This window comes from Schistocerca piceifrons, chromosome 2 (assembly GCF_021461385.2).
Source record: "Schistocerca piceifrons isolate TAMUIC-IGC-003096 chromosome 2, iqSchPice1.1, whole genome shotgun sequence".
Classification (NCBI taxonomy): domain Eukaryota; kingdom Metazoa; phylum Arthropoda; class Insecta; order Orthoptera; family Acrididae; genus Schistocerca; species Schistocerca piceifrons.
The window spans coordinates 550,830,865-550,857,709 of record NC_060139.1 but is presented as its reverse complement, the minus strand read 5'-3'; the positions used below and the strand labels follow the sequence as shown (position 1 = coordinate 550,857,709).

At 42.0% G+C, this 26,845-nt stretch overlaps 1 protein-coding gene and 1 pseudogene across 1 annotated transcript in view; one reads left to right on the top strand and one right to left on the bottom strand.

Moving 5' to 3' along the window:
* LOC124775577 (inactive rhomboid protein 1) overlaps window positions 1–26,845 on the bottom strand; it is a 293,959-nt gene that overhangs the window by 250,964 nt on the left and 16,150 nt on the right. The window lies entirely within an intron of this gene.
* On the top strand, window positions 7,647–7,764 carry LOC124778401 (annotated as a pseudogene).

Sequence of the window (26,845 nt, the reverse complement as noted above, 5' to 3'; positions counted from 1 at the left end):
GACCACGGCACTTCTAAAACCAAAAGAGTGTCCCAACAGACGTAGAGGAGCGCTTATTTCTTGTATAGCGGAATATACACTACTGGCCATTAAAACTGCTACACCAGGAAGAAACGCTGATGATAAACGGGTATTCATTGGACAAATATATTATACTAGAATTGACATGTAATTAAATTTTCACGCAATTTGGGTGCATAGATCCTGAGAAATCAGTACCCAGAACAACCAGCTCTGGCCGTAATAACGGCCTTGATACGCCTGGGCATTGAGTCAACCAGAGCTTGGATTGCGTGTACACGTACAGCTGCCCATGCAGCTTCAACACGGTACCACAGTTCATCAAGAGTAGTGACTGGCGTATTGTGACGAGCCAGTTGCTCGACCAGCATTGACCAGACGTTTTCAGTTGGTGAGAGATCTGGAGACTGTGCTGGCCAGGGCAGCAGCCGAACATTTTCTGTATCCAGAAACAACATGCGATCGTGCATTATCCTGCTGAAATGTAGGGTTTCGCAGGAATCGAATGAAGGATAGAGCCACAGGTCGTAACACATCTGAAATATAACGACCACTCTTCAAAGTTCCGTGAATGCGAACAAGAGGTGACCGAGACGTGTAACCAATGGCACCCCATACCATTACGCCAAGTGATACGCCAGTATGGCGATGACGAATACGCGCTTCCAATGTGCGTTCACCTCGATGTCGCCAAAGACGGATGCGACCATCATGATGCTGTAAACAGAACCTGGATTCATCCGAGAAAGTGATGTTTAGCCATTCGTGAACCCAGGTTCGTCGTTGAGTACACCATCGCAGGCGCTCCTGTCTGTGATGCAGCGTCAAGGGTAACAGCAGCCTTGATCTCTGAGCTGATAGTCCATGCTGCTGCAAACGTCGTCGAACTGTTCGTGCAGATGGTTGTTGTCTTGCAAACGTCCCCATCTGTTGACTCAGAGATCGAGACGTGGCTGCACGATCCGTTACAGCCATGCGGATAAGATGCCTGTCATCTCGACTGCTAGTGATACGAGGCCGTTGGGATTGAGCACGGCGTTCCGTATTACCCTCCTGAACCCACCGATTCCATATTCTGCTAACAGTCATTGTATCTCGACCAACGCGAGCAACATTGTCGCGATACGGTAAACTGCAATCGTGATAGGCTACAATCCGACCTTTATCAAAGTCGGAAACGTGATGGCACGCATTTCTCCTCCTTACACGAGGCATCACAAGAACAGTTCACCAGGCAACGCCGGTCAACTGTTGTTTGTGCATATCACAGCATCTTATTCCTGTCTGTTAAATTTCGCGTCTGTAGCACGTGATCTTCGTGGTGTAGCAATTTTAATGCCCAGTAGTGTATTTAAATGAGAGTGAATTCAGTGGGCGATGTTATGAAACTACCTCTTTTTTTACGAACCAATCGGTAGAAGACGCACGACACTTCTAAAATTAAAAGAGTGTCGCAGCAGACGTTGAGGACCGCTTATTTTTTTGTATAGAGGAATATAGTTATTACGATATGGCTACCGAAACGACTACTAGTCTTTCACTACCACCAGGTTTAGCAAATTGTTTCACGGGAAACACCAAAAAATTTGTCTTCAAAACTGACACCTTTCGCTATATCGACAATGCCTTTTTAATTTGTATCTAAGACGTGAAGCAATATATCGAATAATATACACTGAGGTGACAAAAATCATGGGATAGCGACATGCACATATAAAGATGGCCGTAGTACCGCGTACACCAGATATGAAGGGCAGTGCATTGGCTGAGCTGTCATTTGTACACAGATACTTCATGCGAAAGGGTTTCCGACTTAATAATGGCCACGCGACGGGAATTAACTGAGTTTGAAGGCGGTATTGTAGCTAGGGGCACGGGACATTCTACTCCGGAAATCGTCATGGAAATCAATATTCGGTGATCCACAGTGTCAAGCGTGTGCCGAGAGTGCCAAATTTCAGACATTACCACTCACCACGGACAACGTAGTGGCCAACGGCCTTCGCTTAGCGACCGAGAGCAGTGACGTATGTGTAGAGTTGTCAGTGCTAAGAAATAAGTAACAACGCGTGAAATAACCGTAGAAATGAATGTGGGGACGACGAAGGTATCCGTTAGGACAGTGAGGCGAAATCTGGCTATGGCAGCAGACGACCGGCACGAGTGCGTATGCCAACAGTACGGCGTGGCCTGCAGCGCCTCTCCTGCTCTTGTGACCATGCCGGTTGGATCCCAGACGACTGGATTAAATAAATAAATTACATCTTGAGAAAAATGAACTAGTTGTGTTTGATAAGGATGTTTTCTAAACCCGCGTTGGATATTTGAAATAAATCGTTTTCTTCGCGATAATTCATAATGTTAGAGCATAGTTCATGTTGCAAAATCCTACTGCAAATGGACATTAGTGATATAGGCCTGTAATTCAGAAGATCACTCCTGTTTCCTTTCTTGGGTGTTGATGTGACTTGTGCAACTTTCCAATCACTGGGTACGAATCTTTCTACTAGCGAGTAGTCGGACATCATTGCTAAATGTGGAGCTATTGTATCATCATACTCTGAAAGTATTCTGACTGGTATTCAGTCTGGACTGGGGGCCTTGCCTTTATTAACTCTTAAGTTACTTCTCTACTCCGAAGATATCTACTTCTAAGTTACTCATGTTGGCAATTGTTCTTGATTCGAATTCTGGAATATTTATTGCGTCTTCCTTTGTAAACGAATTTCTGAAAGCCGTATTTAGTAACTCAACTTCAGTGGCACTCTCATCAATAACATAACCATTGTTGTAGCGCAGTGAATGTATTATGATTGCGTCTTGCCATTAGTGTACTTTGCATATGACCAAACTCTCTCTGGGTCTTCTGCCAAATTTCGAGGGAGAGTCTCATTCTGGAAATTGTTAAAGACATCTCACATTGAAATTCGTGCTAAATTTCGAGCTTCTGTAAAACTTCGCCAATATCTGCTAAATAAAGTAGTATTGTGTAATAATGTGCGGTGAACTAAGTAAAGAGAAAGTATGTTCAAACACGTGGACACCCTGATCTGATGCAGACAGTGCTACTAACCTGCTGCTACACCAAACAGCATCACTTCGTGCAACTGGTTCGTGGAACAAGCAATATGCGTGATTTACGTATAGTCTACAATTGGGAGATTGACAAATCTGTCATCCACTCGTATAGACTAAGCTGAATATATAATCCGATGCTGAGAGAACCTGATGGAAAGGGATCCAGTCATATGGATGCAAATGACTCTAATGGAAGCTTCGATTTGGTTGCAGCGGAAGCACAGAGGAATTGCTGCAGAATCTCACAATATATCTGACGTGGACTGCGTACAAACATGATACTGTTATTGGGTGAACGGCTGCTTTAGTTGTCATGGACGTTGTTCAGGGCTCTAGCCGTTTATGAATGAATGACTGCGAGGGGAAGAAAATAATGACACCGTAGAAAGTAATTGTGTTATTCGAATGATATAATATGTATGGCCCAATTGAAGCCGCAGTAAGATTTTAATTCTGTCAAAAGCTTTTCGCTTAATTTCTAGGTATAATCATCTGTTACGTGGGTTCTGCCAAACAATGGTGTTACGTTTTAATAAGACACAACTCTACGGTACACAACACCAAACCTACAATAATTAATAGCAGTGAAGATTTATCTATGTAGTCAGAGAAAGCAGGACTGGTTCTGCAACTATTGTAGATCTGCATGTACATGAGAAAGATCAGAATCTGTTCCGAGGAACTACATACGAGTTACGGGAGTTGTCAATTGTTTCTTTCGAAAAACTTTGTACAAGCGGTTTACTTATACAACTTTCCTAGAGGTTCTGAATGGAGCGTTTTTTTAACTTTTCTGCCCTATCAGTTTCATTCTCAGTAGAAATTTGGGCTCAGTGCCTTACAGAGACCATAGAAATCCGAAACGAACAGTTCTTATAGAAACGTTACGGTGGATTTTAGGTACAATTATATCGTTGACACTGCGAATGGCCGAACAAAGTTTTCGTTAGAAAACTCTTAGAAAAGCCACACGTTAAAATTTAAGACCTGCGAAAGTGTTTCGAACATAGATTCAACTATTTTTTCCGGGAAAGGAAAAGTAACAAGAAGAAGTATGTGTAAATTATTAGAACTTGAATAAGGCGTCTTAACGTTTGCTATCAATACTCGGTCTCAACCAAAGAAGCAGAATTACACGAACTTTCAGAAATAAGCGGATGTGTGCTTGCACGTCAGCTTAAAGGACCTATTACGAAGCTCATATTATTCTATAGTGCAGAGATGCACGAATACCTTGCCATTAAATTCACAAGGTAAAACTTTAACGAACGCCACGTAATGTACCCAGCATACAAAAAAAGTTTTTGAAGTAAAAAGAAAGCCTTACAGCTCTTACTATACTGACTTTACCAGATTGACGAAACTATTACTTTAAGAAGAACACTCTCGGCTAGAGAATTTTCGGGCATATGAAATGTAAAATAATAGTCTTAACACTGGAGCTATACTTTTTACCCTTATTCCCCAAATAATTCAGTGATTTTAATGATTGTGTTATTAAAACCACAAAACAGATTTTTCCCTTTTGACTGTACTGTCATCTTTCGATGCCCATGTGCATATAATTATTGATACAAGTCCGTGTAAAGAAAAGAAACACAATAAAGTTTACTTCTGCTGAAGATGGTGTTAAGAAAATTATATGTAAAAATTGCTCAGTGCGCTGTGCCTGGCAAAAAAAGTGAAGCATCCACAAGGGGAGGAAGAAACGAAATAAGACTTTACGGGTTGAGATGATGTGTGATGCAAGATGCAGTGATTACAAAACTGAGTCAAATTTACGCCGAACTTGGCAGTATGAGCCCACTTATCAGTAAGACGCTGCAACCCCTGTGGCATGGATGTCTTCACTGATTCGGTTCAGAGGGTCATAAAAACCTTTGTATTCTCTCGTGAGGCAATACGGCCCACAACTGTTGTAACTTGACATCCTGAATACTGACAATGGAACGGAGCTGAAATACGATTTGGTCCAACACGTTTTAGCGATGATAGCTCCGCGCGTGTTGGTGGCCACAGGAATTTCTCTATACAAGGTGTTTCACTAAATGTGTTTACCTCTGTAAGTTACGAAGTAATAGGCGACGGAAATATTTATTGCGGTAGGTCACCATAAGAAACGTTACACTGTCTGCGGAGCTATGATCACAGTTTATTGTGTTATTATCCAAAGAGTTACAGCAAAAAGATACAATTTTTTGAATGGAACAATAGTTTTTCTGTCATGCACTAGAATCAGTAACACCAGCTGTGTATACATCAGTTTAAATCACATTCCTATCAGTTTTAGTTTGGGAGCTACAACCCTTCAAAGCGTCAGGGGCAGATACCACACACGCTGCGCATAACGCAATGCGCCTTCTAAATGTGGCGCGGCCGAGTTGTACCGTCGCCGGTGTCACGGAGCGAGAAGCTTCCTCGATGCGCTGTTAGACTACCGACTGTCGCCGCACACGGCCGTATACCAGACAGTCCGAGCCACACAGACGAACGGGGCTCAATGTATCACAGTTAATTACATTGGATGAAGATGGCATACACGATCAACGAGTACGTTGACATGTTGCTGATGCTCGGCGAGTGCCGACACAATGCCATTGAAGCAACCATAGCGTACGCCGTGAGATATCGTAGGCGAAGAGCTCTGGCAGCTATTACGTTCTTACGTGCCGAACAACGACTTTGAGAAACAGGTAACTTGGTAATGCGCGGCAGAAACAGACGAAGAACTGCAAGAAGTAAGGAGACGGAGATGTTTGTTCTAGCAGAAGTCACCACGACGCTCCTGTCAGCTTACGAGCCGTTGTTGCAGTCGCTGGCGTAAGCCTCAAATATGTGTGACGTATGGTACACGACACATCGAGGACGCATGTTGCTACGTGGCACCGACGATCTTACATCTCGTTCGCAGATCCTTTAGAAGGCGCATGGCATTGAGCATTCAGGAAATGGAGAAACATTTGAATATCTCGTTTAAATCAACTTCCCACCGCCAGAACGTCTATCACCCACCACACAGACCTGTCTTATATACAGCGTGTGGTATCTGCCCCTCAAACTTTGAAGGGTTGTAGGTCCCAAACTAAAACTGATAGCGATGTAATTTAAATTGATGTATACACAAGTGGTGTTACTTATTCCAGTGCATGGTAGAAACAACTTTGTTCCATTTTAAAAAATTGTATCTTTTTGCTGTAACTCTTTGGATAATAACACAATAAACTATGTTCATAGCTCCGCAGACAGTGTAACGTTTCTTATGGTGACCTAACGCAATAAATATTTCCGTCGCCTATTACTTCGTAACTTACAGAGGCAAACACATTTAGTGAAACACCCTGTATAACGCAGACAGTTTATAGACACAGGCATGGACGAGCATTGTCCTGCTGAACACTGGCTCCAAGATAATGTCGCATGAGGGGTAACACAGGAGGACCGAGGATGTCAGTGACGTAGCACTGTGCCGTTAGAGCTCCCTTAATCACTACCAGCCATAAGCTAAAGTCATAGCTGATGGCTTATCATTTCACGAGGCCAGGAGAAACATCGCTTTGCCTTTCCAAAACATGGGAAGGATTAGACCTCTCCCAAGGTCACTGCCATGCTCAGTCGGGGTAGTGTAGAACCGAGATTCATCGCTGAACGCGATGCGATGCCATTCAACGGCACTCCAAGCTTGCCGGTCACAGGACAACTCCAGACGCAGCCATTTGTGTTGTGCTGACGTCGGGCTACGTATGGGACGGTAGTTCCCTAGTGCGGCTGCTTATAGCCTCCGACCAATGGTGTCGGATGACACAGAATGTTGTTTGATCTGGGATGGGAACCACAGATGTAAACAGATTATCTACGATTTGCTTGGTACATAGTACAACGATCCTCCTTTGTGGTGGTCACATACGGTCGACCAGAACTTTGACGACGAGAATGCCTGCCCTCACGTTCCCATGCAGTCCAACATCGGACCACTGTCACATTCGAATAACTCACAGATCTGGTTATTGCGCAATTCCATCAACCTACAGAACGGAGACCCACAATGACGCCACTGTCAAAGCCTGTCAGGTGTTGCTGAAGCTGTATCACACGAGTACGTTGCATCTTCCGGTACATTGCCTACTAATACTGTGTACTACCGAAATTCATCATGTTGCCAATTACATCTCTTCAGCCTTCGACTCAGAAAAGTGGCACACTGTTCCTAATTCGCCCAGAACACGGCTGCACAGATGACGGGAAAGCTTCCTATTTTGTGAGCTAACTCAGGTCTAACAACCGATTTGCAATCGCTAGACTTACATTGTTTGAAATTTGACGAGGGAGTTAAAGTTTTGTCTTTACATTTCAGGAGCCACTTGGAATACACCCAGCTGTCTTGGTACAAAAGTAAGATAATGTGCCGTGCACCAGTAATCGTTTCACTTGTTCTCTTGTATCGATCCTTCTTCATTGGCCGTTTCTGTCGGAACGTAATTGCGCGTTCCTAGGGAGCGGTGCCCGCTGAGGAACGGGTATTTAAGGTATGGCATAGATAGGGCTGAATGGGCAACGGCCTTGCCGCAGTGGATACACCGGTTCCCGTCAGAATCCCGAAGTTAAGCGCTGTCGGGCGTGGCCGGCACTTGGATGGGTGCCCATCCGGGAGGCCATGCGCTGTTGCCATTTTTCGGGGTGCATTCAGCCTCGTGATGCCAACTGAGGAGCTACTTGACTGAATAGTAGCGGCTCCGGTCAATGAAAACCATCGTAACGACCGGGAGAGCAGTGTGCTGACCACATGGCCCTCCTATCCGCATCCTCATCTGAGGATGACACGGCGGTCGGCTGGTCCCGATGGGCCATTTGTGGCCTTTAGACGGAGTGTTATAGATAGGGCTCAGACGCCTGGATGCGGAAGCACTACTGCGGTTTGGGGACCTTGGCTTTCCGTGGCTTGTTGATATCGGAAGAGGGGCCTGTGGCCTTGACGGAAGGGGCAGTGTGTGTTGTCAGCCGCCAGACCTGTCCTGTGCTCTCTGTTCTGTAAAATGGTGCTAGGCAGAGCTTCATAAGAAACTCGATACTGGAATGACTTCACTGAAGAGTAACGCACTGTAATGGTGAGCAATTTCTTGGTTCAACTTCGCTATTCTGCTTGTGTGGGCTTTAAGTATTGTGCTCTCTGTCCGTTAGATGAGTGCTGGACACCCGTTTTGTCTCATTCCACACACGTTCTGTACTGGCGATAAACACCGATATTATTACTAATATTATTATTGGTGAAATACCTGCAAGAGTAATCAGTCTCGCCGGTATTCAGTTGCAGCCCTGCAAGGGCGGTTAGCTTATTTGTATTTTGGCTCACCTCTCCTTTGTTGAAAGAATTGTCTTTTTTTTAAATTATTTGTCGTATGCTGTGCAAATTACTATAAGAGTCTGCGTTTCAGATCCAGCTGGTTTTGTAATTGTGTTATATGTCGTGTAATGGAATCTACTGAGTCGTTGGCGGCAAATTAGCCTAATGTACTAAGTTCAACAAATACGACTCTTATTAGAACGCAACTGACTCATGCTTAGAAGGTATGGTAAAATTGTTGTATGTTTATTCGTGGGTCTTGGCACTACTGTCGTATGCCATATTTGTTATTCTTGTTGTTGTGGCCTTCAGTCCAGAGACTGGTTTGATGCAGTTTTCCATGCTACTCTATCCTGTGCAAGCTTCTTCATCTCCCCGTACCTACTGCAACCTACATCCTTCTGAATCTGCTTAGTGTATTCATCTCTTGGTCTCTCTCTACGGTTTTTACTCTCCACGCTGCCCTCCAGTACTAAATTGATGATCCCTCGATGTTTCAGAACATGTCTTACCAACCGATCCCTTCTTCTAGTCAAGCTGTGCCACAAGCTCCTCTTCTCCCCAATTCTATTCAATACCTCCTCATTAGTTATGTGATCTACCCATCTAATTTTCAGCATTCTTCTGTAGCACCACACTTCGAAAGCTTCTATTCTCTTCTTGTCCAAACTATTTATCGTCCATGTTTCAGTTACATACATGGTTACACTCCATACAAATACTTTCAGAAATGACTTCCTGACACTTAAATCTGTACTCGATGTTAACAAATTTCTCTTCTTCAGAAACGCTTTCCTTGCCATTGCCAGTCTACATTTTGTATCCTCTCTACTTCGATCATCATCAGTTATTTTACTCCACAAATAGCAAATCTCCTTTACTACTTTAAGTGCCTCATTTCCTAATCTAATTCCCTCAGCATCACCCGACTTAATTCGACTACATTCCATTATCCTCGTTTTGCTTTTGTTGATGTTCATCTTATATCCACCTTTCAAGACACTGTCCATTCCGTTCAGCTGCTCTTCCACGTCCTTTGCTGTCTCTAGCAGAATTACAATCTCATCGGCGAACCTCAAAGTTCTTATTTCTTCTCTATGGACTTTAATCCTACTCCGAATTTTTCTTTTGTTTCCTTTACTGCTTCCTCAATATACAGATTGAATAACATTTGGGAGAGGCTACAATCCTGTCTCACTCCCTTCCCAACCACTGCTTCCCTTTCATGTCCCTCGGCTCTTATAACTGCCATCTGGTTTCTGTACAAATTGTAAACAGCCTTTCGCTCCCTGTATTTTACCCCTTCCACCTTCAGAATTTGGAAGAGAGTTTTCCAGTCAACATTGTCAAAAGCTTTCTCTAAGTCTACAAATGCTAGAAACGTAGGTTTGCCTTTTCTTAATCCAGCTTCTAAGATAAGTCGTAAGGTCACTATTGCCTCATGTGTTCCAATATTTCTACGGAATCCAAACTGATCTTCCCCGTGGTCGGCTTCTATCAGCTTTTCCATTCGCCTGTAGAGATTTTGCCTTAGTATTTTGCAGCTGCGACTTATTAAACTGATAGTTCGGTAATTTTTCCATCTTTCAACACCTGCTTCCTATGGGATTGGAATTATTTTATTCTTCTTGAAGTCTGAGAGTATTTCGCCTGTCTCATACATCTTTCTCACCAGATGGTAGAGTTTTGTCAATTCTTCTTGAAGTCTGAGGGTATTTCGCGTGCCTCATACATCTTTCTCACCAGATGGTAGAGTTTTGTCAGGGCTGGCTCTCCCAAGGCTGTCAGTAGCTCTAATGGAATGTTGTCTACTTCCGGAGCCTTGTTTCGACTCAGGTCTTTCAGTGCTTTGTCAAACACTTCACGCAGTATCGTATCTCCCATATCATTTTCATCTACATCCTCTTCCATTTCCATAATATTGTCCTCAAGTACCTCGCCCTTGTATAGACCCTCTATATACTCCTTCCACCTTTCTGCTTTCCCTTCTTTGCTTAGAACTGGGTTTCCATCTGAGCTCTTGATATTCGAGCAAGTGGTTCTCTTTTCTCCAAATGTATCTTTTATTTTCCTCTAGGCAGTATCTATCTTACCCCTAGTGAGATAAGCCTCTATGTCATATTTAAGGAAATTTAATAAGCTTACGTTAGTGTAAAAATATAATAATGATAATATTTGTGCATGCTAATAAAACTACCAAGTCACTAGAACTGTTTGTTGTATTAAAACTTCTGGCCAGATCACAAATTTCGAGTTCTACTTGTCAAATAATTTCAGAACTGCTCCAAGTCTCACATTGGCCAACTGATCACAGATACTGTCTTGTGTATCAGTAAAGCTGCCTTAGCATATACGGGTGCATCTTCACTGGTTCTGAGTAAGCTATAATTATTTAATGTCATGTGTGTTTGTGTACCAACTTGGCCGGTGATTAGAAGTTATTCTGTCCAAAAGACGGTTAACCGAAGTATAGCGAATTTTTAAACAGTTGTTACATTAATAATTTGAGCCTTTGCTGTTTTCCGACTGACCAAAACTGTAGCTTTCTTTCAATGAAAATTGTAGTTGTGTATTAATTTCAGTTACTGGAATAATTTTTTGAGATTTGTTTTTTTTATTGCCTGTTCTATTCTCTAGTCTTAAGGTTGTTTTGAAAGGCTTTCATTCTATGTTTATTGTCTTGGTGAAAGTCTTCAAGACTATATTTGCTATGTCGAAAGGGACTTCATCCAAAATATAGAGTCTTTTTATTAAGAAATTTTCGAGGCTACCTTTAGTATGGAAACATTTGTTGTACTACTTTGAAGTCCGCAGCTCGTGGTCGTGCGGTAGCGTTCTCGCTTCACGCGCCCGGGTTACCGGGTTCGATTCCCGGCGGGGTCAGGGATTTTCTCTGCCTCGTGATGACTGGGTGTTGTGTGATGTCCTTAGGTTAGTTAGGTTTAAGTAGTTCTAAGTTCTAGGGGACTGATGACGATAGATGTTAAGTCCCATAGTGCTCAGAGCCATTTGAACCGTTTGAACTACTTTGAAGAATACAAGTAACATAAATTTAAAGCTATTCTGGAACAAACCTCATGCGTATAGATATTAGTCATTCAAATTCTAAAGTAAATGTATTTAACTGCCAATATTTCTTAACGAGTTTATAGCAAATGTAATGATCGTATTTTTTAATGACTGAGGACTACAGTTATTAAAGACTGAGTTTTTTCGTTTCTTTTTATTCTATGTTTCTAACTGTATCCGTGTCGCACATTGGATCTGAAAAATTGTTAAAATATTATTATTTGACTTTTTTTTTTTTTAATTTTCACCGGGTTCAGCTCAAAGCTACTTCCCAACCCGCTCCCTGCCGTTTGGATAACAACTTCTCCTGCTGGATTATTTCCTGAAATTCTGTATAAAGCGCCAGACAACGAAATAATGCCTCCAAAACTGAAGTGATTCTATTTACACAGAATAGGCAAAATAAAACTGTTCCGTAAAATTTTTACAAGAAGACTGATTTGTGATTGACCTTCGTTAATGAATATCACAGAAGATGCTGGAAACGGTCACCGTTTTATATCGTTGCGGCTCTGTGCTCGATTTATCAAACAGTGAGAACGTATAGCAGCTCTGCATGAGGGACAGTAGTAATAGCGCTTTCAGTGTTTTGCTGTAGCTCTTCCAATAAGTGAGGATCATTTGAGTACACCTGTGCCTTCAATTTTTCCCCCACAGATAAAAATCACAGGCAATCCAGGTACCGGATGCTGTGAACGAGCGGTTCTAGGCGCTGCAATCCGGAACCGCGCTGCTGCCACGGTCGCAGGCTCGAATCCTGCCTCGGGCATGGATGTATGTGTTGTCCTTAGCTTAGTTCGGTTTAAGATGTTTTAAGTCTAGGGGACTGATGACCTCATATGTTAAGTCCCACAGTGCTTAGAGCCATTTGAGCCATTTTTTTGCGATCTAGGTTGCCAGCAGACTGCACTGCCTCTGTCGATTGCCCCCTCCTCACTGATCACCTCATGCACACGTGACAAGGCCGTCAAAGCTGTTTTTGCTGCTGCTCCGACTTGCTGAAAATACCCATACTTTTGTTCATCTTCAATGAGTTGATCCACATATGAGTTAAGCAATTTCTGGACATACCGATTAGCATTAACAGTTTGGTGAAAGAATAATGTTACGATGCGTACACCAGACATTGTTCACCGAACACCAACCTTGAGATTATGCTACGGCTCTTGATAGTACTGATGGAGATTTTCTAACGCATAATGGCGCATGTTTGGTGAGTTCAGATGCTCTGACAAGCTGAACCAGACCTCATCTGAAGAAATGGAAAACTGAGGATCGAAATATTCGGATTCTACTTCAGTCGGAAACCAGCGGGAAAATTCAAAGGCGGAGATTCGTCTGGACGCTTTCATTCATGCACAACAATAAATTTGTAAGGATACAGACGCACGTCCTTTTTGAATTCTTAATTCCCACTTTCACAGATAAACGTCGTTGAGATTTCGTCAGACTTTCTTCCACGCTTTCCTTTGCTCGGGCAATTTTTTCTGGTGTTCTAACTCTTCTCGAAGACTTCCGATTTTTAGTCGCCACTGAACCCGTCTGGCGCCATTTCAACATTACATTTTTCATTCCACACTTTGCTGGAGATTTTACCAAAACACTTTCGGTCTTAAACTGAGGGTAAATAGTTTCGCACACATTGTCCACGAACTGTGCTTCGCATATCATTCGAAATGAAGAATCATTGTCTTCTCGTAGGCGCCAATTTGTGTTCATTCGCCTGATCACTAAACACGTCTGCTTATCTCGCTCACTCATACGTTATGAGACAGCGAAGTACTCGGGACAGAGCGTGCGAGAGATGCGCATGCGCAGACATACAACAGCAACCGACTGGTGCATCCAAATCACGATTTTCAGTATTTTGCGTGAGGGGCAGTTCGCCTGTTGATTGCCAAAGATCGGTTACACATCAGTCTTATAAATACTTTCCGGGCCGGTTTTATTTGTTCACGCTGGAATTGGAAGCTAAAACGGCAGTAAAACACCAATGCATCATTTTAGTTCATCATCCTTTCTGATTTTCTGATCTAAGCGTTTAACCCTTGACAACGTTTAATCTGGATTGTGGAGCTGTTCCTTTAGTAAGACCATGTGTAAATAAAATTATTCCCCACGTCATTGGGTACATGAGAAAAATTGCTACATTGACAGAAAGACACCGCAAACACTATTACTTCCCCAAACTATACATTTCGGACTGAAGTCTTAAATATGTGAGAACGCACGAGAACTCAGACTTGTGGTTTTTGTGGCTGAAATATTGAAGTACAATCGACGTGGGAGTCATTAAAAAAGGAAGCTCAAGTTGAAGCGGTATGGCTTTTATTTCCACATGCGAGTCCATTGTTTTAAGCGTAGCATTATGACTCTCCGCAGGGGAGTGTGGGGCGACGACGCTGAAGATGATCGCCACGTTTCTCCAGGATGGTACCGACCACCATTCACTCAGTCCTTACCCGTTCACGCCTCACGATCAACCACGACCTTCCTTTCTTCATTACCTCTATCTTTTCACCCCTGACCAGGGGTATGCTGGAAGGCAACTTTAATCTTAGCACAATTCAGTGCACTTTGAACCCATACGGACACAGAGTCTGATTCATTTACTTTACGATGATTCCTTGTCCTAAGAACCAACGGTATTGTAGCCATGGCTGATGGCTAGATATGAGTTGCAGAGACAATTCCTAAATCGTTGGATTGGACGCGGAGGAGATGTGTCGTGGCCGGCTCGTTCGCCAGACTTGGCGTCTCTGGATTTTTCTTGTGGGGATTCGTAAAAGACGTTGTTTATAAAAACGTTCCAACAACACCTGGAGATATGCGAGAGAGAATTGTCAGAGCATGTGCTTCGATAAGTGCCGAAGTGATAAGGAATACCACTCAATCCATGATAAGAAGCCGGCCGGTGTGGCCGAGTGGTTCTAGGCGCTTCAGTCTGGAACCGCGCGACCGCTACGGTCACAGGTTCGAATCCTACCTCGGGCATGGATGTGTGTGATGTCCTTAGGTTAGTTAGGTTTAAGTTGTTCTATGTTCTAGGGGACTGATGACCTCAGGTGTTAAGTCCCATAGTGCTCAGAGCCATTTGAACCATGATAAGAAGATTGCAGCACTGCACTGATACCAATGATCATCACTTTGAACTCCTTTTGTAAGTGGACGTTCATGCCACCTTTTTGACCTTCGTTGGCCTTCAAGGACCTTACTGTCATACATCATTGGATTAGTCTCGATGGCCGCTATCAGAAAATAAGTACCAAACTACACTATCTCATTAAAAAAAAAAAAGTTGACCTTCATATCTCAGACGCGACCCCACGTAGCAACAAAAAATCAACGTCATATTATGGCCCCCGTTGTCCCATGCAACATTTGTCCCACAAAATTTTCAGCTACTATCATACTTTCGGAGTTATTCTAGGTGGCAATAGTTAGTGACTTACCCTATATACTGTAATGCGCGAAAGCCTTCTTCTCCTATAAATTACTTCTGCAGAGTGGGAACTCATTATCAGTGACACGGATGAAACCATCAGTGGCGCGGAAGAGGCCACACAAGACGACGAAGAGGCACGCAAGGTCATCAAAGAAGAAGAAGAAACGGAGAATATAGGTCGGGTGCTAAATCACCCTGTCATGACATCTGTCACATCACCCAATCATCACCACCACCACCACCATCACCATAACAACCATTCGCCAGCCAAAGGGCTGGCAGCAAAGAATACGTGTTATTTATTTCATTTCAACAGGTACCTATTCATCAAGAACTGCTACAAGCAAACCAACCTACGAGGATTAGCAGGAATAAGAGCCTAATGCTTAGCCTGCACTTCATTAGGCCAGGATGGCCTGTAAATACCAGCGTCAACCGGCCTCAGATCGGACCATTTGACAGAAGAGCGTGACAGTTTAAATTTAACAGCGCTCTTAAGAACACAAGTCAAATATTTTTCAAAGGTCCTTCCGGAGCAATAGAATCTTATTCGGAAGAAGCGTAGGGAAAGCTCTCTGCATCCGCATGACACCATTAGGCACCGTTACTAGCGTCCGGTAGATATCCCTTGCGTGTTCACGGCCTGGACGAGAACCTCGTCAGAGCAAACTTCGGTGTACCCTTTCCGCGTTAGGTTTTCAGCTGTCTCGTGCAATAAACACTGGATTTCGTACTTAGCCGGACACTCTCAACCAGCCAAAGTTTGTATTTAACCTCCAGTAACCTCAATGACAGCTGGTAAGAAAAAGTCTGGCTTTCCTATCATCGAACGATTCAAGTAACAAAAATGCCCTTATATTTTATTTCTCCCGAGTGTCGCGCTGTTCAGTCTGTTGATGTAACAAATTTTCAAAGTTCCGAGAAGATGGGAAATCCAAGTCTCTATGAGATAAGTTTGCTTCTTCGAACGGAGTGGTATTCAACGTGGCTTTTGCATGCAGTGGTCGGTGTTACCTTAGCGTGCAGTGCTAACTGGGGAATTATGCCTGTAATGGCTACTTTGTGCGCCGTAAAACCTGAGCAGAATTCTCACCTATTCTCCCGTACGCCCTGCTGAAAGCCTAAAATTGTAGGATCTCAAAGAGTTACAACAGCTTTCCGCCTCGTGGGTGCGAGATAGCCATCATCTGGGCAAATAAACGGCGCTCCCTTACATTTCGTAACTGGGCTCCGGGGCGCCTGCACGAAAGCCGCTATTTATTCTCCACCACACCGTTAAGTCTTCTTCTGGACATCGCATCTCCTCATGAGCCTATCAGCAAAATGGGTTAAGGGAATAACTATCCTATAAACAGCGATACTTAGATTAGGAACAGTCATATCCCTACTGCTTTTAATTTAAAGATAAACGATAACTTCAGTTAAAAATATTTTCTGTTTTTTTATGTGATTCTTGTAAATACAAGAATCATATTTTGTGACACACTGGACACAGTGTGCGCGGGTGTGAATTGTTTCAAATTGCAGTACTGAGTCAGAGTATAGAAGATTAGTACGTTCTGTCAGACAACACACTCCGTAGTTTTTGATAACCCACGGATTGAAAAATTACGTGACACGAGAGAAGCACAGAGAACAAATATCAAATGATATAAACAAAACATACTTTCAGAGAAACGTCTCTAAGATTGTTAACGACTTTGCCGCAAACGTTCTCTGTAGTTAACACTTTCGATGCGAGAACGAAAGATAATATTTACTGAGGCACACTGTAAACAGTTAGATGCTCGTTACTTACGAAAGTTGCGTTGCATATCAGCCAGCTAAGTGCGTGTTTTTCCGTACCTGTGGGCTTGAAGCAATGAATAACGCAATGAATGCTCAATGAAAGATATGTTATGGTAATTAATGGTACTTTCAACAAACATTTTATTTCTTCCTGGCAAAGTGACATTGGAAACAAGTATAGGAAATTCTAGGACTGTGTTAGCAAAATGAAACCAGGAGGAGATTTATAGACGGAAGGCAACCTGGATAACATGGTGCCGGCTGGTGTGGCCGTGCGGTTCTAGGCGCTTCAGTCTGGAACCGCGTGACCGCTCCGTACGCAGGTTCGAATCCTGCCTCGGGCATGGATGTGTGTGATGTCCTTAGGTTGGTTAGATTTAAGTAGTTATAAGTTCAAGGTGACTGATGACCACAGATGTTAAGTCCCATAGTGCTCAGAGCCATTTGAACCATTTGATAACCTGGTGACAAACTAACAGCAAAACATCTCCGTCTATGTGTTTTTCAAGCTCACAAACAGAAAAAACCGCTGCAGCTACTACATTATCCCGAAAAACGTCTCTGCCGTTCCCGCAGAAGCAACGTAAGGAGCACACGATAATAAATGAAATTGATAGAGAAACAACAATTGAAAAATTCTGTTGAGTGCTTCGGTCACTGGCCATTATACATTAGCAATATGAAACAGATATCTGAATATAAGCTTAAGTATCTGAAACTGGCTATGACTTACATAGAGAAGAAACTTTCAGAAAATAATCACAGTTGGCTTATAATTTTATCAACTTCTGCATACATAAATATACATCCTACCGCTATCGGAAGGAGAGAATTTTCTGATTCCTGCTTCGGCATTTCATCAGATATGCCATCTAACAGGAAACGTCTACGTTTTAGCTGTGAGTGCACATCTACCTGCAATTCCAATCCGATGTCACCAGGGGAAGGGGTATGCTGGAAGGCACTATCTACCTTCAATTACAGTTGTAAATTAATGCTTCTTACGTAGTCCACAGAGATCAGAGCGGAAAACCAAATAGTGGAGCTGGCCAGGCAAGCTATGATTTCCACATGTTTTTTGTTAGTCATTGGTTTCGGAATCACTGGGCTCTATAGCATCTCACATTGCATATCAAACATCTATCTTTATTTCACAACTGCAAAACACGATCTGATGCGTCCATCTTCTTGGCTGTACCAGAGTAGAACTCTAAATCTTTCTCTATTTCTGCCATACGTCTGCGTGAGAAGCTACGTAGTGATCTATGTCCGATCCAAAATCACTTTTCATTCAGAAGTAGACTAAAGCTTTTTTAATATCTCAGCTGTGTTCCTCCTGTCCAAAAGTGAATTACTCTCTCTGGCACATTACCAACATTCTTCTGGCTTTCGTCATCCCTACCTCTATCTCCGGAATTCGTGATGGTGCTATGTGCGAGTACTTTCATGCATTATATTTGTAAGTTTCTATTTTGGGCAAACTGTAAAATTTCCCCATCAATACATTAATGGTCCACATTCAAGGAAATTAATTTATTACATCTAATATCAGAGAACAATCTGGAAGAGACACACTTGAAGTCAAAGAGGTCCTTGAGAGAGAACGTATGCTAAAAGAAAACAGTGGACTTACTGGTGTCGTGCGTATTTTAGTAGAATTCATAATAGCATAACACATCAGACTGGAAGATGTATAGGTTTAAGCGATACGAGAAGTACGATATAGCGCGTCGTGGAATTCAGTGCTGCGTTACAAATGCTAGTTTCGTGCAGCTTCGTATAAAACAAATGAAACGTAATTATTTTCGGCTACGAGAGAAAGTGCCGTGAGTATCAGTTAGTGAAGAACTATTGTAAGGGCTTGATTTTGTAATTTCTACTTTTTTGTGAAATAAATGTGCAGATAAAAGTTATAAAATTTCAGTATCTGTGCACGTAGCGGAATGTTCAGTACGTGAGTCTCTCTGTTCTATACAACAAAGTTCCTGCACACATCCAGAACTGTGATTCTGTCAGATAGTTTTTTTCATTTTTCAGAACATCGGAATTAATTGTTGGACGCAGGTTTGTGGACAGCACATACAATGAAATAGCAGCTGGTATTTTTCACCTACTGGGACAACGCTTCTACGGTCAAAGATTATGAGCAAATAGTGCGGCACGGGGGAAGGCGTTCAACAAAAGAGGCAAGATCGTGTATCTTGCCATTGTCTAAATAAAACTGTCTCAACTACGGTACATCAAAATAACGAACACAAGCATAGAAGTGCAAAACAGTTAGTAATGATCCAAAAGCTTAGTGGAAGTTTGCAATAGCTATTGGGTAGATGCATGATTTTGTAGAGTTTTTTCGTAAGTTTAATAAACACAATACAACACATACACATAACGGAGACAATAGTCATCAATAACAAATTCTCCTTTGCTATTTAGAACAACCTACCAAAGCAGTGGTCACTTTTCGATTCCGCGGCATGTTGTTTTGAGACGAAGAATTCGTCGAGCCATGTTCGGAGCGCATCTTCCTCCGGAAAGGAAGTTCCTTGAAGGCTGTTCGATAGAGAGCAGAAAAAATGAAAACTGAGGGCTCAAGATTACGTCAACAAGGTGTGTGTGCGGGATGATTTCCCAACCTAACTGCTGTATAGTGTTCTTTGTCAGTCTAAAGGAATGTGGGTGGACGTGATCTTGGAGTAGCATCACTTCACTCAGACATCCTGGTCGTTGTTCTTGGACTGCGTCTGCAAGACATCTCAGTTGGCGACAGTAAATGTTATCAGCGACGGTCACACCCTGGGGAAGCAATTCGCAGTACACTACACCATCACCGTCACTGTTCCATCAGATGCATATGACCACCCGCTTATTTTTGATTAGGCTTATAGTATGCTACACACAAACACCTGATTTTTGAACCTTTACCATTGCGTGCAAACGTTGCACGATGGTGTAACAATCACAGCTCATCGCATTTGCCAGTTCTCGAGTACAGTGACCTGGATCATTGTGAATTAATGCGTATAACGATCTTTATCAAATCCTGAAGTCTTCCTGAACGGAGAGAATCACTAATGTCAAAACGATCCTCCTTAAAACGAAAAATCCATTTTCTGTCCAATGGCATTAACTTCATACACGTAGCAAATGTTTGTGGCTGCCTCCGCTTAACTCAAACAGAACAATACGTCGGATATGTTCTCATTTCTCCACTTGGCACTCGATTTTCTGGCGTCCACAGCTCCACTCACTACCTCCAAATGACAAAATGACAATATTAAAATTCAAATAACAACAGTGAACTCCAAATAAAAAATGACAATCGATCAATAAACCCACAGCAGCTGCAGCACTAACACGCAAAAGAAAAGCTCTACGAACTTATGCACCAACTTAATATTAACGTGAATTATGAGACTTATCTGCTGTAGAAAATCATATGTAGACAATTTAAACTAACTGACGTATTCTGTCACTATTTCATCCAATGTAATCGCAATTTCCACAGCTATGATTGTGTGCATATTTATGTGGAACAACGATAACACATATTACAAGCACATAAACACTAACAATTTCACCAGCACTGCTAATCCAAATACACTGATACACGCAAATACACAATGCTCGTACATAGATAAACATACACAACATTTTAATTTATGTTTCGGACGATGGGCATCATTGTCCCAGAAAAAATTAAACTACTTCCCGGTTTTGACCAAATTTTTTGGAGGTTATCCTGGTTATCAGGCGAATGCCGGAAGTGAAATCCTCTGCCAAATCTACATGTGCTGTACGTCCATACTCTGGAAACCTTTGCGAAGTCCAAGGAAGAGAGTACTTCCAACTGTACCACTTATTAACGCTTTCATTTGCGTATGGAACACAGGAAAAATGATTGCTTAAAGGCCTCTGCGATCTGTTAAATTAGTCTAAACTTATCTTCAAATCCCTACTCGACTGACACGGAGAGTGTTGTAATATATTCCGAGACTGTTCACTTAAACCAGCATCTTGGAGTTTTGCAAGTAGGCTAACACGGCGTGGTTTGCGTCCGTCCTGAAGCGTCTGCTACTTCCGGTTCCTCAGCACAAGGGTGACGCTCTCTCATGGGTCGAGCAAACTTGCGGCTGTTTGTGCCACTTTTCTTATAGTTCTGATCAAGAACATCTCTGCTCCACTCCCAGCCTACTGGGATATTTGGTAATTTCTAAGAAACGGTGTAGATCGAAATCACGGCCTCTCTACGGTCGATACGTATCGAACGCTCTACTCTCGAGATTGTAACAATAGAGATGACAAAAGAAGAACACATTGAAAACAGAAAGTCATTAAAAAAGAGAGAGTAACAGCACTTTTTTCACTCACAGGAACTTGTCAAGGAAATGAATAATATCACTTACTTCACTCATCAAGTAGATCGCCGTCGTGCACAATACTGTGTCTGGTGTAAACACCATTCCTTTTTCCCAGTGCCCATCATAGACTTTTGGCACATCTCTTAGGAAATTTGGGAGTGTATCACAGCAGAAAGACTTAGCAGATAGTCGTAAGTTGTGAAAATATAAAAAACTGAAACATTTACTCTCGCGCGACGTTTTGCTCTAGCGACGTTCAGTTGTCACGGAAAAACAGTATCCGTGTTCCCCACTTAAGAGTGTCGAGCGTTCGATATACATCATTCCCAATGAGGCCGCGACTTCGATGTGCACCGTTTCTAGGAAATTACCGGATATTTGTCTGAAAAGAACATCGTTACACACAGAGGTGCACACGCACACGACAAATCACACACGGACACACACATTTCGAATTTCTGTCTCTGACAGTGGATGTTACCCCAGAATTAAATTGAAAATAGCCTCAATCCCCGGTCGTCGACCGAGCTTTCCGAGAAGTTTTCCTTGTTTCTAAGTCAATCGCTGTCAACACTCTCACGCATATTTGAGTCAGAACCCCTCTGTCACACTACCGTACAAGTTGCTTGCCTGTGCGATAATATTTTGTAAGAGAAGTTATATTACAGTAGTTTAAGAAATAATCTCTTTCTCTGTGATTGTTATCTGTGGGGCAACTTAAAGAGTAAGATGTAGAATTGTAAAACTACTGTAGACCATTGAAAATTATCGTAAGTAAACGTAGACTACGGTAGTTTTACTAGTAGCTTTTGTTAATTAATGTCGCACCCATGTTACCTGTACATTAGGTGTGTTGCATACCTATCGAGAGTTACCACACAGCTACTGCTTTCTTTACGTATGTGAGCAGTGTCATATCAGATTCTCCTAAAAACTGAAAGCGATGAACCGCCTTGAAAATGAATGAGGATATCCTGTTACTTAAAAGTGAAGAGTGTTCATAACAAAATTGAAACTGTCAGTGTTTAATTCACGTTTTATTCAATAGTTGTCCGATTTGTAACGTGAGTGGCCGAGCGGTTTAGGCGCTGCAGTCAAGGGTTCGAATCCTGCCTCGGGCATGGATGTGTGTGATGTCCTTAGGTTAGTTAGGTTTAACTAGTTTTAAGTTCTAGGCGACTGATGACCTCAGAAGTTAAGTCCCATAGTGCTCAGAGCCATTTGAACCATTTTTTTGTAACGTGAAACAATGTTGTTGTAATTATGAAGAAAACAATACGAATTTGTCGTACAGTGCTAGAAAACGCAATTTCCTCAATAAAAAGGTAAAAAAGAAGCGCAGAACAAAAATATAACAAACATCGCTTCAATACTTCAGCGAACTTATATAAAGCATGTTTCTGTTATTCATAAACAACTTTCGCATTTATCAATAATAACAGAAAAATCTTGTCTTTGATCATGATGAAGAATGTTCTGTTGAGCAAAAAATTACAATAATTATATACATAATTTTTATGTTTGTGCATTAACTGGCACTTGCATGAATGTAAATGCTTTGCTTAGATAAAAGCGCAGAAGTTACGGCGTCAAATAATTGTTATTACTTATAAAATGCAATTTATATTCTGTAAGGATATAAAATCCACAATGAACTAACACTGAATGACGTGCAGTTTCATTAGCTCCCAGTTTATCTCTTACATATTCATTTACGTTTCTTGCCCAACCAGTGCTACCAATACAACCCATAATCCTACAAGTTTTACGTCACTTATGTACTGTACCAAAACTACACTGAAAAGTCTATTGCTTCTATCCCTCAGGCAGAGTTGCTACGCAGTAGTCCCATAAATCTAGCACAACGCCGCATCGATGGCGAGGGTGATGTTTGACTTGTGGAGCGCTCTATTGCGCGGTCATCAGCGCCCGCACAAGTCCCAATTTTTACACAGTCCAATCTAGCCACTGTCACGAATGTGATCTAGAGGCAGCAACGCTAGCCACTTTTTTTAAAATTTTTGTTCTTTGTTGATGTCATTTTGTTCTCTATTGTTCGTTGTATTTGTTCGGAGCGGATGTACCATGACACCGGTTCAGGTTGTTCGTTGAACCGTTCACTCAGTTTTTTTTATTACAGAGGTAGCTGACCTCTGACCCCAAACACGCGGAGCTACCGTGCCGGCATCGCTAGACCACGAGCTGCGGACTAGGGCAAGTTTGACTTTTTACAGCATCTTCTATGACGTTCGTTAACAAGGCTAAATTCCACGACAGCCTGGATCTGTTTATATTTTGCCCACCATGTATTGTAAAAGAGACACTACGGAAATTATTGAAGAGGAATCCGAGAAACACTGCGTTGTCACTGAAATGGAATGTGGGAGCCAAGAGAAACGTCTATTGTACTTTTTTTCTAAGACGTGTGTTCCGGTCCACTTTTCTTCCCCAATAGAACTGTCAAAGGATATCTAAAAGTAGCCGTGTTATAAAATTGGTAGTTGCACCACGTTTGAAAATGATGTGAATTCTCTGACTTACCGTGTCGACTGCATTAGTGGTACGGGGAAGAGAGCACGATCGCTGTAAGTGTGTGGCAGTCAGGAATAGGAACAAGTGTGAGTGAGTGAGAGAGAGAGAGAGAGAGAGAGAGAGAGAGAGAGAGAGAGAGAGACATGTAAATAACCTGGGAAAGTGAAAAAGGGCGATCGTCGGTCAAAAAAATCTCAAGACATATTGCTCCGGCTTTAACTTGACTTAGTATTCGTGAGGAAAGTACAAATTTCATTAATTAATAATTTCCGAGTTAACGAAAACCAGGTTGTCGTCAGACAGGTACGCCAACTTTGAGACATTTATTATAATAATTTGTTATAATAATATTTATTATTGACTCATGGGAGAAGCAAAGCTATCCCACCTGATGCGATGGCCTGGTGTTCGATGTAATTGGCATTTCGACGTGTTCATTAAAAATAATTCTGCCAAAGTATATGTCATTCTGTCAATCCTACGACATATCCTTTGACATATCCTTTAACTTACATCTGTAGAATTACATTCATCTGTTACAGAAGTGCACTACTCTCATCGGATAGTAAACTGAAATCGCAATTAGCAGCGATACGATTAATAAAATACAGTCTTCATTCCGTAATCAACTGCAGGCTGCACCTTTCGAGGAGATGTTTGATATGCTTGGTTTAATGACGAAATTATCGTCAGACCGCTAGGTTTTTAATATCGTTAATGAGAATGCTTTTCCTAATGATATCCACGCTAAAAAATGTGACTGGCATATATGTATTCACACGTCGCTCGTGGTACTTTGAATTTTTATGCTTTGAATATTTTTATGACGTGTGTCATCCTGGAAAATACATTCATTATTTGAAATAAAGAAAGAGCTAAAAATGAAATACTTGAATTATATTTTAATTTTGAATTGCTGTTCATTAGGAGTGTAGGACGTTACTGTAGGTGAGATTTGTGATGATAAAATCTATTTTAACGGGATTTCAGCTGCTTATTTCTTTCGTCAAGAATCCCAAGGCATTTCTTGTTGTCAAAAAAGGATTGATGCCATTGATATTTCATACTTCCGCGAGTGCGATTGATCGATTGTGATCATCTCTACACTATCGCCGGCCAACCTGCATTGCAGCGTCCACTAGATGGCGTGGCAGTGGCGCTATTGAAGCTATTATGTTCCCTTCTCATCGACGTAAGGGGGTATCTTGCAGTCTTGGCGGCCAGTGGGACAGATGCCTATGCTCCAGTCACTTAAGGCAGCTATTATATGGGTGAATGCGTGTTTAGTGGTGCCATAGTGACATCACATGTCTAAAAGTTGAGTGGTGAGGATTTTGATTGGAGTTGCCCCAAATATGTCAGATGCGAAGAAAAGTTCTGCTGACTACTATCTCCAGATGGCTAATGGTTTGTAACTACTGTATAGGTCCGTATCTCCGCCATTATTAGATACCTCGTGAGATAAATGTAACTGTCGTGTGACTAGGGCCTCCCGTCCGGCAGACCGTTCGCCAGGTGCAAGTCGTTCGATTTGACGCCACTTCGGCCACTTGCGCGTCGGTGGGGATGAAATAATAATGATTAGGACAACACGACACCCAGTCCCTGAGCGGAGAAAAATCTCCGACCCAGCCGGGAGTCGAACCCGGGCCTGTAGGATTGACATTCTATCGCGCTCGCCACTCAGCTACCGGGGGCGGACAGCCTCAGGAGATACCAATGTGGTCTATTGGAGCGAATGAAGTTCCGGTCGCCGCAGGGCGAACCAGATCGTGTGTGCAGCGATTTGACACCATTTACAATCTGCAGCATATTGGCCGTTGAAGATGGCCACAGGTTTTACGAGCTAATCTAAGCCTGTTTGAGAAGTCACTCTGCTATACTCAAAAGGTTGAGCAGCGCATTTGTTCGATCTATTGCCATGTAATAGTGTATTTAAGGGTTAATGATGTAGCCGAGCCAGATTACGCTAGATACATTCGTTTCAAATTTTTTAAAAGGTTGTGCTGTTTTCGTTTTAAACGATCAGTCATATTATAAGGAGTTTTATTGCAAGTCGTTAGAAGGGATTACAGCTGTCCAGTCACCAGATTTACGGTACTTGTGTTTTATAAAACAGTTTCTTGTGATCGGCTATCAGTTTTACTAATTTATTGTAAATGTTTTTAACATTTCTGTTACAAAACTATTGTAGAGTTACTAGCTTTTACGTTTATTGTTGTTCTTCATCAAACAGATCTGTGAGCTCGGATACCGGTTACTTTATTAGTTTGATTGTAAATGCTTTTAATTTTCCTGCTACTGAACTAGAGTGGTTTGAATACCCTAATGTTTAAGCTATTTTTCTGATCGTCAGTCTACGGTCGTAGGTTCGAATCCTGCCGCGGATGGATGTGTGTGATGTCCTTAGGTTAGTTAGGTTTTAGTAGTTCTAAGTCTAGGGGACTGATGACCTCAGATGTTAAGTCCCAGAGTGCTTAGAGCCATTTGAACCATTTTTTTGATCGTCAGTCACATTCTGATTAGAGGAACTACCTTATGTAAAATTACTTTTATGCTAGGGTAATTACTGTTTCAGCCGATCAGTTTAGTGTCAGGGTTCTTTTCATACATGTCCGTTTGCTTTAATATGTTGTATCTTATGACTCTTTTACAGCGTAATCGTTTCTCTAGTTTAGTTCTATTACCTAAAAGTTCTGTCCTTGAACGGAGGCGAACACTGAAGAGGCTTCGAAACTGCTATGATAAAACTGTTAAAAAAATGGTTCAAATGGCTCTGAGCACTATAGGACTTAACATCTATGGTCATCAGTCCCCTAGAACGTAGAAATACTTAAACCTAACTAACCTAAGGACGTCACACAACACCCAGTCATCACGAGGCAGAGAAAATCCCTGACCCCGCCAGGAATCGAACCCGGGAAAATTGTTAAAACTAATATTATGCAAGATTTTAAATTAACGTCTTTCCTCCTATGCTTTTCGATTTCGAGATAGCTGAGTCAAGCTATCTCAGTTTGAGTATATGATTAAAGGTTCAATTATTTTTGTAATACTTGTGAAGTTCTGAAAATAAAATTTGAAATAAAGTTTAGTCATATTTGTTTTAAATTAGTTTTTTTGGAGGCCTTGTACCTTCCACTCACCCAAATCCTCGCTTGCATGTTCAGGTCGATTAGACCACGGAATGCAAAATTTAGAAACTATGCTCTTAGC